At 42.3% G+C, this 18,208-nt stretch overlaps 1 long non-coding RNA gene across 1 annotated transcript in view; it reads left to right on the forward strand.

Annotated features, from left to right (window-relative positions):
* The window catches only part of LOC132012893 (uncharacterized), a 67,682-nt gene extending 52,277 nt beyond the window's left edge, over positions 1–15,405 (forward strand). The window contains exons 2-3 of the long non-coding RNA XR_009402796.1: positions 5,013–5,093; positions 15,070–15,405. This is a non-coding gene — a long non-coding RNA (uncharacterized LOC132012893). The remainder of the gene's footprint in view (positions 1–5,012; positions 5,094–15,069) is intronic.
* Positions 15,406–18,208: the final 2,803 nt, after the last annotated feature.

Raw genomic sequence — 18,208 nt, forward strand, 5'->3', positions numbered from 1 at the left:
ACAAGTCTATGAAATAGTTTCCTTTTACAGATGGAAAAATTGATGTGCCAAGGAGTGAAGTATTTTGCTCAGGGTCACATAGCTAGTAGTCATTGGCAGAGTTGGGATTCAAACCAGAGTCCTTGGGATTAATCACCAGGCTACACAGGTAAATGTCGAGTAAATAGTAAATGATACTAGAAAGGATTGATTACTTGGCCCCTATAATGACGTCATAGCTTGCTGGGCAGGCTGCCATGTTCACTGCTTGAGGTGTGAGCTATGTGCCCAGGACTGGCCATTCCATACCCAATATGTCAGATTTCTGTGTTGCTGTGAAAAGCTCCTAGCTGAGGGCTATTCAAACCACGGCTTCCCCAGCAAGCCGGTCTCCACGTGAAAGAGACTGTGCCAGTCTCAACAGAAGTGTGCTGCGGAGTGTGGGCATGGCCTTCCAAGGCCTTCACCACCAGGTTCCAAGGACCTGTGCTGTATTATGCCCTTCAAAGGTAGAGGTAGAATCGGTCCTGTATTTGTTAGAATCAGGCCGCGGTTATTGGCAGCTTTCTGTGAAGGAGGAAAAAGGGATTCGGCACAAGAGTAATTCTCTGTCCTCATTGATTTCAGAGGATGTTTACTTGTAAGCGTTTCTGCACCTTTCCTTTGCTCTTTTCAACAAATTTACAGTGGAGGGGAGAGATTTGCTCCATGGTGACTCCAAAAGAGTCCTGCAGAACCTTGAGCTGCCAAGGTCAGGAAATAGAACACGTGTTGTTCTTCAAGGCAGCTTTTTTTTTTTTTTTTTTTTTTTTTTCCTTTTTTCATCGGATCAGCGGTCATGCAGGAAAAAGGGCCATGGACAGGTCCAGAAGCAAGGATAGTGGTGGGAAATATCACAGCTTCCACATTGTAGCTTGTGATCAGAGCAGCTTAAAAAAGAAGTCTGTTTTATTAAAACAGGGGCCAGGCATGGAGAGTTGGCTTCTGAGTGCTTGGCCTGAGGAAGGTCAAGTAGGATCAATGCCATTGCTTCTACTGCAACTGTTTTAAGTCATTATAAGAATCATGAAGCTAATCAAAGCTGAACAATAGGACTGAAAACAAATAGAAACCATCTACATTCCAGGTTAGAACATGCAAGGCTCTCTTTGTTCTGCTAGGGTGATTTGCCGTTTTATAGATCACAGGTCTATGATGATGCTGAATACTATTTGAGCCTATCTAGCTGCCTGGCTCTTTTAGGAGACAATCGAGGAGGAAATACTCATCAATTCATTCCTAGGAAGACATTTTCAATTAAAAAACCAGCCAAACAAGCATACAACCCAATTAACCAATATCCAAAGAACCTGAACATCTCTATCAGTAAAATCCCAATTTGTGGAAACATGCATTTGGAAATTTGTGTTTTCCAGATCTAAGGAGCGGGGGGAGGTGTGAATGTTATTTGGCAAATCCAGGGCATTGGTATTAGCTGTAAATATTAAAAACATGGAATAAGATTACTTTCCCTTTTTAGTATAGCATAAAGGGGCAGAAAGCTGCTCCCCCCTGCCCCCTTCCAGGGTCCTGTTTATAAGTGACTTCAACAGAAGAGGTGCTCTTTGCTGTCCAAAGCCTAATGGACTTCTCTGCTGCTTTTAAGTCAGCACGACATAACACAGCTGGAGGGTGGCGGGCTTGGGGCAGGATCTCCACTCGCTCATGGCCTCTGGCTCTTCCTTTGATGTGCCCACTTCGGGAAGTGTTAATAGGAGCTACTAAAACTACTGCAGTGTGGGTGGAGTCTGGGGGGGATATGACTAGGTAAGCAAGGATGTGGAGCTTGGTGATAAAAAGAAGCAGAGGGTAACTGACCTTGGACAGGACCAGTGGTTATCGCTGACCGTTGGAACTCTGGAATTAGATATGTTTCTGTTTGAATGACATTCTCTGCTCCACACTAAAATAGGTGGATGGCACCATTAGGGACAGGGAAGAGCCAGCAGGTTCACAAACCATATTGCTTGTGTTTGATCCAGTGCAAAGGGTGTTTCTTCAGGAGATTTGCAGGATTGAATGTCTCAGGGTTTTTGCCATTCAGAGAGCATCCATGTGGAGATGTTGGCTTCCTATCACACTGGATGTTGGAGTATTATTTGGGAACGCTTGGGTACTCAAATGGCTTTGTCTGCTCTGACAAGGATAAGGTGTAAGACTTTGGATGTGGAATTTGGTTTAAGACCTAAGAGGACCTGAAGTTCCTCAGTGTTCCTGAAATAGAAGCTCAGAGATTGTTACTGTCTTGATGATGTATGCCTGAGCATAGATGGACAGGAAATTGGGATCTCTCCCAATTCCAGCAGAGGGAGAAGCTGGGGCAGTCTTTGCACCTGCTCCTGGGCAAGGAAGCCTCCATGCTGGTTCCTCTGGATCCCTGGCTACATCACAGAGCGATCTACACCTATACAGAAGGTGGGCTCTTCTTACCATTTCTCATGCTGTAAATAATTTCTCCTTTTTAGCTCTGTTTAATATCTGGGGGAAAAAGTCTTAAATTAAATCACATATACAGCAAGAAAGTCTACCAATTTTCTTTTTTTTTTTTTTTTTTAAAGATTTTATTTATTTATTTGACAGAGAGAAATCACAAGTAGTTGGAGAGGCATAGAGAGAGAGAGGGGGAAGCAGGCTCCCTGCTGAGCAGAGAGCCCGATGCGGGACTCGATCCCAGGACCCTGAGATCATGACCTGAGCCGAAGGCAGCGGCTTAACCCACTGAGCCACCCAGGCTCCCCGAAAGTCTACCAATTTTCTGAAAATTGAATTCAACCAAGGTGTTATATAATGGTTAAACTATAAATGAACCACATTAAAAAAAAATCTAATGAATTAATTTGAGTTAGAACTAAGGCAGTGCTGTTTTTAACTTTTTATTTTGACATGATTGCATACTTTGAGTAAAGTTGCAAGAATAGTACGAAAGTCTGCCCAGGTCTTTTTCATCCTCAGTCCCCAAATGGGAATATTTTACCATTTGTGTTTTCTGTCTCCTGCTTTTTCTCCATCTTTCCCTCCCTGTCTCTCCCTCTTGCTTATTTAAGAAAAAGTTGCAGCCCTGATGCTTCTTTACCCATAAGTTCTTCACTGTGAGTTACCTGAAAGTAAGGATGTTCTTTTACATAATCATAGTACAGTTATCAAAAGCAGCAAATTAATATTAACACTATACCATTATTTGATCTATAAACAATACTCCTTTTTTGTCAATTGTCCTAGTGATGTTCTTTATAGCAAAATAAAATTTCAAATCATGCCTGGCATGTAGTTGTCATGTCTCCTTAGCCCCTTTTATTTGGAGATAGTTTTCCTAGTCTTTCTTCAAAGCAACGCATATTTAAAAGCATCTAGAGTAGATTAAAGGGGGGAATCAAAATATGGTGGCGACTATCAACTTTCCTTTAATCTTTGTAATAGAATAATAGAATTTTTAGCTGGACGCATGATCACCTCCTGAAAGACTACATTTCCCAGCTGACCTCTAAAGCTACCCGTATGACTAAAATCCAGGGCCCTGGGAAATGAGTGGAAGTAATGTGTACAATATGGGGTAGAGATGTGCTGGTGGTGGTGGAAATCCTCTCTTGGACCATGAAACTGATAAACAAGATATCCCTGAAAGTTACAAAATAACCATACCAGCCCCTGGTAATTTACCAGATTATCCCCTCTCCTTATTCCTCTCAGAAATTTAAGAACTTAAAAACAAAAACAAAAACAAAAACCCCACCGTACTGTTATCAGACCTTGGAAAATTGGTAATAATTCTTAATATTATCAAGTATCCATAGCCTGGTTTTTTTTGAATGAGCAAATTAAAATTCCACTAAATGTTATTATTTTAGGTCTTATTATTTTGGGTCTCTTTCTTATAGCATTTGTACTACTAACTTGACCAATGCAGTTGTCTAAACCACTATCCAAGGAATTGTTCAAATTTCCTGGAAATATTTCTGCCAAAGGAGGAAAAAAAGCACAAGAGTTAATTTGGGAACAGTATAGAAAAGTGAACATGTGCTTATTTGTTGTTGTTGTTGGTAATTTTATCAAGACTGGAAAATTTTAACCCCTTTTATGTTTTTACACAGTTTTTTTAGTCATTATATTTTCTCATTTGCATTTGTGTCAGTCAAAGCTGTATTCTCTGAACTTACAAAAACTGGCTTTGTTCTGCAAGTTCAGTCTTGGAGGAATTTGGGGTTGAACGATCTGCGCCTGCAATTTCCACATGTCGGCATCAGGTGGCAGTAGAGTGACATATGTTCCGAGCAGCTGGTTAACAGGGGTTTCACTGGTGACCTCAGTATGAGTTTCTGAGCCAAAATATCAGACAATAACATGATACATTGCTTTTTAAAAAGGCAATACAAACAGAAGAAAATTAACTTCATAGAAAATACAGGACTCTCATGTACATTTTTCAAGTGTACTTTAGCATAACTAAGCTAAAATGATGGTCATGATATTAAACTTGCAAAGACTTTATTTCTTGTTTCTTATTTCTCACAGGACTATTCCTAATACACCTCTTAATTGCTTTCTTCAAGTAAGAGAGTTCTCTCCTTCTCATAGTCTAGACAAACGTGTAGGCTTTCTGGTCAACTAAAATGACCTAACATTAACTTTTCACTTTAGCTTGCTAAAATTCCTTTCTTATTCCTAATATTTATGAAGAGGGGAGAAATTGTAAACAATTATCTTTTCAACCTATTCCAATCTTGTGTTCATGAGTTAAGCTACACATGGTATCTTGTCACTTAGAATTCCTTCCAAATTTTCTTTCCCAAAATAACACAGCTTGGGAAGGTACCTGACCTATTCTGCATACAATAGTTCTATACTTAACTAACAGTCTTGTTTAGTATCTGGGTTATCAAAGATGACTCCCAGAAGGAAGCCAGAAAACTGAACCAAAGTGAACAAGACTTGGGTAAGTTTCTGTTACTTGTATAAAGAGAAGTGATCTCATGCATTGTCCTCTTTCCCACCAACAGGGGCTACAGACAGAAGGAGAAAGGGATTTCCTACATCTTTAAGTGAAGATGTGAAGAAGCCAAGATGGCCTTACTTATAAGGTAGGATACATCTGGTGTAATGATGTTGCTTGATCTCTGTCCTGCGGGCATTGTGTCATTGTAGACACCATTAGGGCCCTTTGCTTCCTGATGCATTTTGTCTGGAATCACCAGTGTCAGTGGGACTAGAAATAGTGAAATGTTCCTAAGTTTGGGCTCTGAAATCATTTCAGAAAATTAGAAAATAAAATGTGCAGTTAGTTTTTTGTCCCACCCAGGAACAAATTGTCCCTGGAAGGATGCTTCCAGTTATAGGTAAATCTGGACCTACAGCTCTTTCTAAAACTTCCATTATTGTATCTTTTGAGTTTTTTTGTTCTCTTTCTATACCGACTTCAATAAAATGAAAAGACATTGCACACACACGCATACGTGTATGTATATATACGTATCAGTGTAACTCATAGCTTTATTTACATCAAGGAAGTATATAAGAGGCATATAAAGATATAAAAATAAAATGAGCTATTCATTTGTGAAACATTCATTGAGCACCTACTGTGTGTCTAATGCTATATCAGGTGATATGCCATCAAAGATGAAAAGAAACCTACTTCCATAGGTTTGCGGTCTCCTCCATGCAATACCTATTTTAGTTTTCAGAGAGCAATCGAGCGAGTGCATGCATGGGGGTGGGGAAGGGCAGAGGAAGAGGAAGAGAAAGAATCTTAAGCAGGCTCCATGCCCAGCACAGAGCTGGACATGGGGCCCTGTGCGGGGCTCGATCTCACCTTCCTGAGAACATCAACTGAGCCGAAACCAAGATTTGGACTCTGAACAGACTGAGTCACCCAGGCACCTCCATGTAATACCTATTTTAAAGTGCTGAGAGTAGCCTAACAAGAGACTTAAAATATTACTGAGGCTTTTGGTTTTCCTTTAATTCTCAATTTTTAGAGGTATGAATCACTGAGCCATGTAACAGCTCTTAGTTTTTACTAGAATTTATCTTTAATACAGAAAAGTTAAGAGAAAATCTTTCACCTGCTTTGTGGCTCATACCCCAGAATGGGCAACTTTCTGGACATGGCAAATCTTCTTGTAGTTTTCCTAGGATGTTTTTTTTTTGCCCCTGGGTAGGACAAATCTGGCAGAATTTCCTCACTTTGCATACCCCCCCAAGTTCTTTTCCATTTAGCAAACCTCACAACAGTGCTAGGAAATATTATTTCTATCCTCATTTTATAGAGAAATGAACAGAAAACTGGTGCACAATGTGGATTAATAACTTGTCCCAAGGTTACAAAGCTAGTAAGTGCTAGCAAGGATCCAAACACAGCCTCACAAGGTTCCAAGATCTGCATTTTTAACCACTTCTCTCTACATTTCTGTTTTTTTTTCTTTCCCCAAGAGAGTGAGAGAGCCCAAGTGGGGGTGGGGTGGGGCAGAGGGAAAAGATAATTAAAAAAAAAAAAGGACTTTATTTTCTTATTTTAGAGAAAGAGAGCATGAGCAGGGGAGGAAGGGTAGTGTGAGAGAGATTATTTTTAAAGATTTTATTTTAGAGAGAGAGAGGGAGTAGCAGGGGCAGAAGGAGTGGGAGAGGGAAACAGAATCCTCTCAGACTCTGTGCTGAGGGCAGAGTTCAATGTAGGGTTCCATCTCAGGACCTGATATCACAACCTGAGCCAAAATCAAGAGTCAGAGGCTTAACCAACTGTACTGCCCAGGTACCCCTATCTTTATGGTCTTAACTGAAGGGTGAGAGAGTGCTCATGGTAAGAAATACATCCCTGGAGCCCCTGGGTGGCTTAGTCTAGGCATCTGCTTTTGGCTCCGGTTGTGATCCCAGGGTCTTGGGATCCAGCCCCCCATTGGGCTTCCTGCTCAGTGGGAAACATTCTTCTCCCTCTTCCACTCCCCCTGCTTTGTGTTCCCTCTCTCGCTGTTTCTCTCTCTGTCAAATAAATAAATAAAATCTTAAAAAAAAAAAAAAAAGAAACACATCCCTTATTTTCGAATTTCACTTCAATTCTACGGATTAACTCAGAGATCAGCATACCTAGGTAGTGGCTTAGGCACACTGGACTCAGAATTCTTATGAACTTACTATGGAGTAGAGGAGATAGACATACCTGCATGTAGCTATGCTGAAAGGCAGAAAGAACCCGCGCTGGACAAAGCTGTGAGTAAACTCTGTCAGCACAAAAGAGGAAGCAAGAGCGATTTGTCCAGACTTCAGTGTTGGAAGATCTCACTTGGAGACAACTGTTGGTTCTAACCGTGTTAGAATTTTTGTTGCCCCTGTTATTTGGGATAGGCAATACTCACTCTATCTTGGGATAGACTATCCTTGCTGGATAGTCTTTTCTCCCCTATTAGGCAATGATAGAGGGGCCAATGTCTATCAACCACCAGCAAATTCATAGATTTGCACTTGAGTTGACGTTTTGGTTCTCAACCTAATGGCTACAACTTTATTCTACTACCTTTATTTGAACCGAAGAGTATCAGGACCTCATCTTCTCATTGTTGGGTGCCTGTGAACTGGCTTACATTGAGTTTGAGCTCTTTTGGGGCAGAGGGAGAGCCTTCCAGCTGGAAGCCACAGACCCAGCCTGGGACCAGGCATTCACATGGTAGGTACTCAAAAGCAAATGTTTATGAAATGAATACGTTGCAAACAGTTAACCCTGTCAATGAGGGGAAAAAAAAAATCTCATCACCTGTTTGTCGTATTGCCCAGTCCAATATACTTTTGACATCCTACCCTCCTAATGAGGACAGAAACTGTTCATTAAAGAAATTAACATTAAGTTGAGAGCACGAATGTCAATATAGACACAGGCTGTTAATTTGCCAGTCACTGATGCATCCAGTGCCTGAAGGACCTCAGACCCTGCACATATGTTAAACAGCAGGCAATTGAAATATGGCTGGGAGGGGCTAAACCAATGCAGGGCTCACACAATTCGATAGAATTATCCAAAATGTGATACTCTTTCCTCTTGAAAGATGGATACTCCTTGGCATCAAAATTTGCAGCTATCTAAGTGATTACGCCTGTCTCTTCCCTTTGACTGTTTTATTTCCATTTTCAAGTAGATTGTGCTATTTCTTACTTGTAATTTGGGCTAATGTTGCCTTGAAATAAGAATATGATAAAGAAAAGGGGAAGAAATCTTTGATCATTCGTCATACTGTGGAAAATCTGACAGTGGCTTTTTATTAACAGATGGGACCCCGGAGAATTTCTCCCCCTGATCTTCCCCCAGTGCTCTGTCTAACTGAGTAGAGGAAAACAGCTTAGCAGGGACCTGGACAGCTGCCGAATGAAGCCATTGGCATTTCAGTGAGGCTAAAATCTGCCATGCTCTGAGGGTTTTTTTGTTTTTTGGGTTTTTTTTTTTTTTTTTTTTTTTTTTTTTTTGGTGGATGTTGCTCTTGTAGGCTGTAGAAGCATACGTAGCAGTTGAAGGATGATGGTAGTAGTGACATGTGGTGGGCAAAAGCACTGGTCTTGGATCCAGGAGGCTTGAGGTCCAGCTGGTTCTGCCATAACCAGCCTTGAGAATCTGGAGGGAGTCCGTCCCTTCTCTTGGCCTCAGCTTCCATGTTTGTAGCATGCATGGATCAGAGTAGATAATCTCCTGGGTCTTACTCAATTCTGACATTCAGTAGTCCTTCTTGCCATGGAGAAAATAGAAAAGGAGCTTAAAAAGATAGGTCTGGAAAGTTCTTGCTTGGGAACATACACAACTGTTATCTGAGAAGCGGAGTTTTTCCAAGTGTGTTTGGCCAATATGAAGGTGGGGGAGAGGCCCACGGGGAGTATGGAATATGAAGATGTCTTTGGAAATGCATTTGGGAAACTGTTCATGTTCCTCCCCCTTCCCATACCTACCCATTCCCCACACAAATGTTAAAGCAATCTACCTAAAACATGAATTCATTAATATATTTTTTTCCTTTAGAATTGTAAGTGCAGTCAGGGCAGGGACCACAATTTTCTGTATTCCTTGTACCACAGTACCACAATGCCTTGCCCCGGACAGAAGCTCTATTAAAACTTGTTGCATGCATATTGAAAAATGTTCAGTGGTTAACTATAGAGATCAGATTTCATCCATAAATTCCTTTATGATATTGTCCCAGTTACCTCTTTACCTTCATCTTATAAAACCCACCTGAAGATACTCTTCCTTCCAAGTGTGCTACATCGTCCATATGACATTATACTATATTCTCCCAGGCTACTGCAATATTGATCATTTCTGTACATGTTACATTTGCCATGGATGCTTTTCTCTGAGTGTTCTTCTAGTTAACTAGTTCATCAAAACTCACATCAAATCCTGTTTACTCTGGAAAGCCTTTTTTGATCTCTCTCTCCCATTGTGACTTAAACGTGTTTTCACCATGTTTCTGTGGTTTTCAGCGCATACTCTACTTATCATGATATCATGCAGTTATTACCATTCCTGGCACACTGTCTGGAATATACTAGATGCTCATTTAATGTTGGTTTAATGAGTGATTCAATGCATTAAGTTCTCTGCTCCCATTCCAGGTTCACATTGTGTCCACATTTTCTTTATTCCTTTCATGCACGAGGTCCCAGGTCTCAGCTTTTTCTTTGTCCTAGGGTTCTACCAGTCCTCAAAACTTGGCTATAGAGTAGAAGTCCATTTTCTCCCCTCATGCCTCTTTGTTGGCTCAGTGAAAAGTCCACAGGCCCTTTTTGTGTGATGTTTTGACCACTTCATGGAAATAGAAGATAAAACTATCCAGCTGATTCTAAAAACTCACAGTGGCTTTCTCCCACTGTCCTCTTCATCCCTTTCTGTGATGATAACTGGAATCTCAGCTAGACTTTTACACTCTGATTCATGCTCAGAGCTGGAGTTCCCCAATCCTTTTGATGCCTTTGACCTCACCTTTACATGTCTTATGAACCCCAGTCTTTGTGATTGGTACCTCTTGGGGCTGAGGATATGGTGAAGGCTACCTGTTGCTGCATAGCAAACAAACCCAGAACTCAGCAGCTAACAAACGTTTATTATCTTGCAAAATTTCTGAGGGTTATGACTCCAGAAGTGGTTTGGTTGCATGGTTTTGGCTCAGGGTGTCTTATGAGCTTTCAAGCTCTTGGCTGGGGATATAGTCTCAGCTGAAGGGTCCTCTTCAAGCTCATTCACACAGTTGTTGGCAGGCCTCAGTTCTTTGCAGACTCTTAAACTGAGATCCTCATTTTCTCACTGGCTATTGGCTAGAGACCTCTCTTAGTTTCTTGCCATGTGGACCTCTCCATAAGGCAGCTTACAACATGGCAGCCAGCTTCCTCCAAAGTGACATAGCATCGTTCTGCCATATGTTAGAGGTCATACTGACTCAGTCCTGGAACAGTGTCAGAGGGCACTACCTAAGAGAGTGAATACCCGGAGGTGGGTGTCATTGGGAGTTACCTTGGAGACTGGCTGCCATAGGCAGAATTGGGGCATCTTGTTTTGGTGGAAAGTAACATTTTTGAGAACTCCCCACCTGGGATGGTTTTCAGTTCAGAGAGTCTCTGGTGTATTTGGGAATGATTTTTCTCTATGCATTTCTTTACTGATGTTTTGGAGTTTAAATTCAAACTCTTTTTACAATTTTAGATACATCATTTCAGCTGATGCAACTTTTGACTATTTGGAAGAAAGATGAGCATCCCATAGAATTAGGAGTGTAGAATGCAATCTTGGCCTTAAGCCATCATATTCCTAGACTGCAAATGGCAAACTAGAATAAGTTTCTAATTTCTGCTTTATAAGGAAGGCATTATTTACTGCACACTGAAGGTAGGTGTCAGGAGGGCAGAGAAGTGCCTAAGGCATGTTGAAATATAGATTTAAAAAAAAATTAAATCACCTGCTTTGTGGTTACTTCTATGGTTTATAAGGTATACTTATGTATTATTCACAGAGTGATTTTCTAATTCGTTATCATAGAAATCATTAAGGAAAAATGGCTGCTGTTCTTCAGGACCAAATAAGTACATTGACATGACAGGAACATTTCCAAGGGAATATATTTTGGGGTCAAAGGGTCAGAATGTGTGGTTGGATCGGCATACAACCATGAGAATGTAAGGTCTCTTGGTCCATGCAGCTCTGCCCTGTTCACAGCTCAGCTACTGGACAGTGGTTTTTAAGGTAACACTCTTAGTATCCTAGGGGTTAGGGAGTGGAAAGAGAGGTAGTGACGGCTAAGGCTGGTTCTACACGGGGAAGTTTCCAGCCACCCCTCCTTCTACCCTTTCTGCAAGCAGAGTACCTCTACATTTTTTATATTAGATTCTTGATAACTACAATATCATTTTGAGAAAAGATTTAGCAGCTTCAAAAAAAAAGGCATCTGAAAGCCTCCAGCCTGGGAGACAATGTAATTGAAACATCTCTGAAAGATATCCCCGAGCGCATGTGACTTTTTTGATAACCAAGAGAGTGAGCGGAGAGATCAAATGGGTGGTTTTGCCTCAAAATTCTCCTTTGGGGAAACTGAATCTTTTTTTTCTGATGATGTTGCTTTTGTTCAAAATGCTGTTTAACTGTGAAATTTACTATCAGAAGACTCAGGATTGATTAACACCTGCATCTTCCCAGGGAGGCTTTGTGATCTGAAGTCAGAGGTGGAGCATAGTCAGGGTTTCTCAATCGTGGCACTATTGACATTTTGGGCTGCATAATCCTTTGCTGTGGGGAACTGCCCTGGGCACCGTGGGATGTTTAGTTAATCTTTAAGTCGCTTTTAAAGGCTGGATTCTGGACTCATCCCTGGCCTCATCCCAAAGATGCCAGTAGCCCCCTACTCCCTAAGAGTGACAATCAAATATGTCTCCAGACATTGACTGAGGTTCCCTGGGGGGAGAAGTCACCTCTGGTTGAGAACCACCGGTGTGGTGGGTAAAATGGATGACTAAAGGGCCCTAGAACTGTATTTGAATGTGAGGCACTGTCATTACTTTTCATGTGATTGGTTCAGAACCAGCTCTGAAGGCATTCTCCAAAGAGAAGTGCCAAGGTGTTTTGAATAAAGCTCTGGCTTTGTTGGAATGAGTGTCACATCTCCCAACATAAATTCCTGGAAGGTAGGAGTCATGTTTACTTGCACTGTTCTAGTTGTAAACTGGGCCTGGTTCATTTTAAGTTTGTCTTGTTCCCTACCAAGGTGTCTCCCTCACCCAAGGAGAAACTGAAGTAGAAAAAAAAAGAAAGTATGGTGCTCTTGGTCTCTGGTAATTCTGTTAGTAAAATTTGGGAGGGAAAAGTCAGGGAGAAGCTTTGTTTTGATGTCTGGCATTAATGATCACGTTTGGGATTAGTATAGATTGTTACCTTGCTTCCTCCTAGGAGTTCCTTGGATGTCTCCTTCTTCCCAGATACAGATGCAATCTCCTATTGCTACGGAATCATAAAAGAGGTTTTGTTGGCTTACCTGACACTTGCACTAAGTTTGCATCCCCTCTCCCCACCCCCCAGCAAGTCTCCAGGCACAGGCATGAGCACTGAGAGCAACAGCAAAAGAAAAGCTTTCTTGAAAAGCATTTGCCCCTAATGGATTGCAGCTGTAACAGACGACGCCCTCAATTAAAACACCCCGGCTTTGGGCTCTGCCCAAATGAAGAGCCCACGTGCTGACCTTATGATCAGTCACCTTGGGGCCACGGAGGGTCGAGGGGCATCTGTTTGAAATTTCCTGCCACAACAGTGCCATTCGCAGAAATGGCCAGGAAGCAAACAAGGACAGTGTGGGCTTTCTTCATCAGATGGCTCCTCCAATTTTTCTTTTTTTTTAAAATTTTTGGAGAGAGGCATACAGAAGAAGGTGAGTGCTTGGTGCTGAGCACTAAGCCTCTGTTAGGAAAGAAGACCCCAAACGGCATGTGCTGCTGGAGCTGGGCTGTCCCTGGAGGAGAGGCCCGTGTTCCCTCTGTGGGGACCAAAGGCAAGAGCAGAAACTCCACCTGCCAATGCAGGTCCTGCGACTTACTGAAGCCCCCAGAACTCGTGTGAGGAATAAATGGACAGAAAAGCAGCATTTGTATGAGTTCGATGCTGCTAGTAGAAAGGGCTGGGTATATATGTCTAGAGTAATAAACTTTTACTTTTTTTTAAACTTTTTAAAATTACCTTTGTTACAGGATAAGACCTTCAAAAGGTGGGGTTGCTAATGATGCCTGCCTGATAGGGTGCAGGATGCAATAATCTGTGGATGTGACCAAAGCTTGGTACCTAATAAATGGTGGATAAAGTGATAAAAACAGTGATCATCATCATCATCATCAATTTTTAAAGATTTTATTCATTTGTTTGACAGAGAGAGAGGGAACACAAGCAGGGGGGAGTGTGAGAGGGAGAAGCAGGTTCCTCATTGAGCAGGAAGCCCGATGCGGGGTTCGATCCCAGGACCCTGGGATCATGACCTGAGCCGATGGCAGACATTTAATGACTGAGCCACCCAGTCGCCCTGATCATCATTATTATTATTAATTGCGTGGGGGCTATTACATATCCCTGTACACACCCAAAGTGAAGGACAGAACCAAGGTAGAAATTGAGATGATTTAGGCTTTTAAGAGAATTGTAGCTTCAGTTACTTATTTTTAGACAAACTGTTAATTATCTGGATAATTCTCTCTGCCCTTGTATTAGCTCCTTGTGGCTGTGTGACAAAGGACCACAAACTGGGTGGCTTAAAACAACAGAAATTTATCCTCTCAGTTCCGGAGGCCAGAAGTAAAAAATCAAGGTGTCAGCAGGGCCAGGTTCCCTTTCATTTACCTCCAAAGCAAATCCTTTGCAACAACCTGTGTCCTTGAGGGCAGAGCAGAAGTGTGTTGGGAGATGGTTAAGGCCAGGGCTAGCACGGTGATGCTGGGCAAGATACCCTGGCAACAGTATTACCTTGTACTTATTGAGACTTAAGAAATTCTTTCCCGTGGAAGGGAGGGGTTCACCGAGAGTCTCTGAGTGGGGATGACAGGCTTGGTCACAGATTGCATACAAGGGCTGAAGGCCGGAGAGTGGCTGATGATGACGGATTTCTTGCTTGAGAGGCCAGTGGTGTTACTGACAGATTTGAGGAAGCTGGGAAGGTAACCCATGCTGGGAAAGCAGCTGGTGAATTTACTTTTAAAGACTGGAGTCTGGCCTCATTAAAGTATAGGAAGCTCCTCCCCCATCCAGACAGTCCCCAAGACTCGCCACCACCATAGCTATACTACTGTGCCACGTGTGTGTTTGGGGGGGGGTGGGTAAGGTGTCAGACGTTGAAATCTCTAGGATTGTCAGTAGTCGGACAATCTCAAGCTCTGTTTTTGGTAGGTCTGCGGAGCAATTTCTACCGGCTATTTAAAATGATGTGTGCAGCTTTGAATGATTTATTATTTTCAAAGCTAGGAAAATATACAACTTCTTAGGCTTAGTCAATAATTAGTGAATAATAAACTCCGCCAAAGAACTTCTATAATTTTTCAAGTACCAAATGTTTTACTTCTTAGATATCTGTTTTTCTCCATCATTGACTGCTATTCAACCATTTAACTAGTTAATATGAGCACCCAAAGTAAATAAATGGAGACCTTTTAACCCAGAGACTTTGAGTGACAGCTTGAACTAAACCATCAGTCTTCCACCAAAAGAAAACACAAAAGCGACCCTTAACTAAGTGAAATGCGGGCATGTTTTGAAGGTCAGGTAATTTATTTTTTTGAGGGAGCGGAAGAGTAAAGAATTAAATTTTATTAATTACATGTATATTTTCAGTCCAATTTAGTTTTGCAATACTGAAGGACTGCAGAGAGTGACTCAAATTATTATAAATTACAGAAGAGGTCTAGACATGGTGAGCTTTCTAAATTAAAGTTGTTTTTCTCTACCTCCCAGGTCTTGGTGTTCTGTCCATAAAAATGTTTTTCTCTACGATAGTTTTGCACAATTTCAGGACTTCATAAACACCTGAGAAAAAATACATAGTTTTTTTTTTTTTTCCTCTCCAGATAATTTGGCCTTGAAATGGAAACCCTGTCACATGAACTCTGGCTTTGCACAGTCCAGGAAAATAGGCTACTGAGATATCCTCTGCAAACTACAAACACGCTCTTGCATGTGCACGATGACACACATATGTGCACTCACGTGACACCTGGGAAAGAAAATGGCTGGCATGAAGGCTGAGCAGTCGAAGCGGAATAAAAGCCCCAGACATACTGAAGAAAGCTCCCAGAGGCAGGCTGCCTCATCAGTAAAACACTTGTCATATCCCCACTGCAATACTGAATTGCTCCACTGTTCTTACGAGATTGCATATTCATAGAATAGACTCTTCCGTTGGAAATATTTCTGCTCCATCCATGCAGGTTTTCATTCTGCCTTCTCATTTGTCCTTTCCCAAAACGAGTCATTGGAAGTGTGGGCTGTGATTCCACGTTTGGCTGTGTTGAGGCATCAGCCATGAAGGGATGTGAAAGGTGCTTTGTCTGGAAAGGAGATGCATTTCCGGCGGGAAAGAGGAAGGAAGGATTAAAAGCAGGAGGCGTGCCTGGTTTGCCAGTCCGCTCCCTGGTGTTTCCTCAGAAGGCAATATCACTCAGAAGAGCCCAGTTAATGGGCATGCCCACTGGGCGATTGCTGAGTGTTAAGACATCACTGAAACTTTGGCAAGAGTGTGCCCGTTAATTCAGATCATTACATGTAGCCAGAGAAGAAGACAGAGCCTCCCAATGGAACTGTGAAAATAAAACGCCTCCTCTTGCCCATGAAATAAATGCTAGACAGAAAGGATATCAGTCAGAAGTAACTCCAGATTGTTGCCCATGTGTCTGGATGCCACTCGGCTGGTCCACTCACTTTTCTGACCGCTGCCGGTGACAGGGCACGGTGGCAGCCCAGGGGCACCCAGGGCAGGAGCTGTGGCCTGTAGGCACTTCACAGTTGTGTCCAAAAGGCATGTTTGGCTGTAGTGCCCACCTTCCGGAAGTGTCATTCTAGTCTATTTTACATTATCTAGCATCATTAAATAGCAATGACTATTGCCATGCTTTTCTCTAAATCTGTGTCTTTGTTTCTGCCTAGAATAACTGATGGTGATTTCCTGCCTTTCGAAATCCTGGTTCTGTGTTCATGCTCCTGGTCTCACTCCTGGCTTCTCTCTCACCTGCCTATGAACCCCATCCTTCCCTCCTCCAGTCTGACCCCCTCCTCCAGCCCCCCTCACGCCACCTGCTGTCCCCATCTCCACACATACCCCACTGTGGGTAGGATGGGTTCACATATGGGACAGAGCTTCGCTGGTGGCCTCTGGCCAGGATTCCATTTTAAAAGAGTTCCCTCCAAACCTTGATAAGAATCTGCAAGAGTAAGAGTGTGAGTTTTAAATAATTGTCTGTATGGCTAAAACTCTATGGGATTTTATATAAACTATGAACAAATATTTCCACTGGGAAACTTAAAAAAGAAATAGTCCCCGATTGGCCAGTCAGGAGGAAAAAAAAAAATGCATTCTCTAGGTTTAGAGAACCCTAGTAAATTACAGCAGGTCTGACCTGCTCTGGAAAATCTGAAAGGGCCTGCTGGCCTCTGAGTTAGGTGGGTCTCCCTGTCCCAGGACCTCCACCTCTCTCAGCTTCTAATTAGGCTTCAAGGCAAGCATCACCCCCAGGTCACAGAGCAGTTTAAAGATGCAAATGGTCAGAAATCTTCCAAAAGTTTGCTTCTAAGAGGCTTACAAGGTAAACCCCGGTCTGTGCTTAGACATATTCCTAGAAAACTCTCACTCAAAAGAAAAAAAAAAGGTTTTATTGGTATATTTTCAGGGGGTAACAGACCTATGAATGGAAAGGAATGAACCATTATCGAGCTCACTTTTATATGTATTTATTTTGTTTGATCTTGATCAAAAGCCAACATGGGGACATGTGTTAGGGAGTCTCAGGGACATCCTTGACTTCAAGGGTGACTGGCAAATGTAGCCTCCCTGAGTACCCAGGAAGAAGAGCGTCTGGGATATTTGATGAAAAACTAGTGATCACTGTTACAGGTGCTAAATGGTAGACTTTATTATTCCTGTTTTACGGGTAAGGAAGTTAAGTTATCCAAGGTAACTCAGCTAAGTGAGTGAATGAGGAAGGATTTGGGGGTGAGGTACAGCGTATCCTGGTATCCTGACACCTTCCCAAATTCCTGGCTAAAGCCTTGCAGTAATTCTAGTTGCAGTAATTCCCATCCATGGGACATTATACCTTCCTTTCACTTCATAATGGCATTGAGGTGTCTATGTCGTTATCCCTCAAGCACCAGGCAAGGGAACTGTGGGTCAAGGTGGTTCTGTAACATATCCAACTAGAACCAAGTAGGACTGTGATGCAGATCCCTTCCGTTTAGACCCCATTCCCTATCTTTGGCTGTCTTCCTATAATGCTTTCTACCCAGAGAATCAGCTCTGGATTCGTAATGGCAGCTGGATACAAGCTGGGGGAGGGCTGGGTCAACTAGGTTAGGTGTCAACTTTCCTTGAGTACATCTTGCCCTTTGTTAAGTACAGCTTTGTTCCACTCCTGCTGTTTTAAAGCTCAGTTTTCCCATCTATTCATACGGCTTTGACTGGAAGCCTAAATGGCAAAGTAGGCCTCTCTGTCGAATAATATTTACAGTGCTACTGTCTCCCATATATTCACAGACATTATTCTGCAAGAAAAGAGGGGTTGGGAATTATCATCTTAAACAAATGTTTATTGACCACCTACTTACAGAGGAACTCAGGACCGTGAGGTATGCCATAGGGTCTCTTGTCCTCCCTGGCTCACAGAGGGGCTGAGGAGACAGAACATGGCTATGTCAAAAGATAAAGGACAACGCGGGGTGGAGTTTGCTGGGGGCCACAGGACCAGCGCCAGTGCTGGCTGAGAGATGGGTTTTGAGCAGTCCCTAGTGTGCCTGCCTCAGTCCTAGGTGATTTTACAGGTTATCACATTAATCCTACAGGAAGTCAATGGTGGGAATAATTACTGGGGACAGGGATGGCCAGAATATCTTCAGAGAGCAGGTAGAGCTTGAGCAGGGTTGAATTATGTGGTGATATATATATATATATACATAAAACCAAGTAGGACTGTGATGCAGATCGCTTCCGTTTAGACC

This window comes from Mustela nigripes, chromosome 3 (assembly GCF_022355385.1).
Source record: "Mustela nigripes isolate SB6536 chromosome 3, MUSNIG.SB6536, whole genome shotgun sequence".
In the NCBI taxonomy this organism is placed as follows: Eukaryota; Metazoa; Chordata; class Mammalia; order Carnivora; family Mustelidae; genus Mustela; species Mustela nigripes.